Here is a 2196-nt window from a genome sequence, read left to right on the forward strand (position 1 = left end):
CGGAAGACTGAGCCTCAGCAGGTTAACTGACCTGACCAAGGTCAAGCTAGCAACCGTGGCTTTCTTCACTGGACCACACCATCGCCTCTGCATCCCTCTTAACCTGCGTGAGGTCGTCTCGGTTCCTGTTGCTGCCCCGTTTCTCTCTGGCATCAGATGAAATTACCCAGCATCACGCCCCACCCAAGGACCCGACGGTTGTAGAAACTGGAAGGCTGTCCCTAGGTCTGGGGTCCCAGTCAGTCTGGAACCCAAGCAGTTTGGCCCAAGCCATGCATTGCTTCCTTTCGGTCCTAACCTCTCCTGCCCACCACTAAGTTCTCCAGAAGTCTTCCTGGTCAGCCCTCTTCATAGGGAAGCTGGGCTCTGCATGCCCTCTGGTGGTCTCTGAGAGAAGTGCAGGAGATATATTGTAAAAAGAAAAGAGGAACGAAAGATGGAAAGAAAAGGAAAAGAGAAATGAGAGGAGGGGTATGGAGAGGAATAGAAAGGAGAAAAGAGGAATAGAGAGGGGGGGAGTGGGGAGGGGAATAAATAGAGAGGAGAGGGATGGAGAGGAGGGGACAGGAGGGGAGGGGAGAGGAGAGAAGAGAGGAGTGAAGAGGAGAGGAGAGGAATGGAGTGAAGGGGAGCAGAGAAACGGAAAGGAGAGGAGAGGAATGGAGATGAGGGGAAAAGGAGAAGAGAGGAACAAAGTAGAGAAAGGAGTGGAGACTAGAGAGAGGCGAAAGGAGAGGAATGGAAAGGAGGGGGAGGGGAGAGGAGAGGAAAGGAGGAGGGAGGGAAGGGCAGAGCCCACCCTGGAGGCAGTTTCATTTCTCCGCTGTGTGGCCCACAGGGCCAGTTCCACTCTCCACCTTGGCAAGATAAGTTTCCTTTGGTTGAGCATTTCTGAGTCTGCATTCTCCTGACACTTTCCTGAAGCTCAGGCATGGGGCCTGAGAGCTGGAGAAGGCAGGAGGCCCAGATGCTCCTTCCTTCCTGCCGCAGCCCACTGTGGTCCCTGGGGGCCGAGGCAGGCTGGGCCCAAGGCAGTGCAGGGAAGGCCGTGCTGGTGCTGGAAGCCCTGGTTAGGGGACGCTCACACCCAGGGTGACTCCCCTCCCTTCTGTCTCAGTTGAAAACCTCTGCCTTTCTCTGGCTTCTCCCAGCCTCTGTGGTCCAGGGGGCCTCCAGTCCTGGCAGGTTTGTGTTTGCTCAGGGATGGGCAAATGGCCAGGCTGAACTAATCAGAGTCTCTCCCTGGGCCTTAATGCCTTTTATTGGGGTTTGGATCACGAGCTCTAAGATGCAAGCATTGAGCAGTCATTTGAAGAAAGTCTGCAGGAGAGAGAACGAGACTGTGAGCAAAGAGAAGCAGAAGAAAGCAAACAGGTGCAGGAGTGGGGAATAGGACAGGAGATGAGGGAGAGCATGCGCCAGTCATCGCTTGAGCCCCTGGGAGCAGCTGTATCTGGATTTCGACTCAGCCAGAACTTTCCAGGTATGAGGTCCACTCATAATTCCCTTTGGCCTAAGCTACAAGTGGGGTCTAACTCATTTGCCTCACAAAGGGCCTGCCTGCTCCCTGCTTGAGCATCATTCCCCATACCCACTCTTACCGTAACTACCATTCATTAAACACAAATCTGACATAAATTATATGGGTCGAGTGCTGCGCTAAGTGCTTTCCAAATCATACACACACAAAACAGTCCTCCCAACAAGCCTGTGAGGATGTGGGGCAAATTCCGAGGGCTGCAGATTCGCTGTCGCTCCTCCCACAGAGAGGTGGAGTTTGTGTCCCCTCTCCTTGAATTTTGGCTGGGCCTGTGACCTGTTGTGACTAATGGAGAATGACAGCAATGCTATGTCACTTCTAAGGCTGAACCTTCAAGTTTGCTGCACTGTCTTTTATAAAAGTCTGACTACCTGGGCCAGCCGGTGGCATGGAGATGAAGGCGGCTGGATCCCACATGGCTGACCGTGTAGTTTGACTCCTAGACTCAGAGACTTGAAAACCACCTGGGGTGAATGTACGTGCCCAAAAGGAGAATGGAGGAGCCGGGATTGTGGTGTGGTCATCCCCTACAGTGAGGGCTGCCCTCCCCTCCAGTGAGCACATGGACCCTGTAGTAAGTTAAAAAAGGGAGAAGAAAGAGAAAGAAAGAAAGAAAGAAAGAAAGAAAGAAAGAAAGAAAGAAAGAAAGAAAGAAA

The sequence above is a fragment of the Tupaia chinensis genome, unplaced genomic scaffold (genome assembly GCF_000334495.1).
Source record: "Tupaia chinensis unplaced genomic scaffold, TupChi_1.0 Scaffold145907_1, whole genome shotgun sequence".
NCBI classification, from domain to species: domain Eukaryota; kingdom Metazoa; phylum Chordata; class Mammalia; order Scandentia; family Tupaiidae; genus Tupaia; species Tupaia belangeri.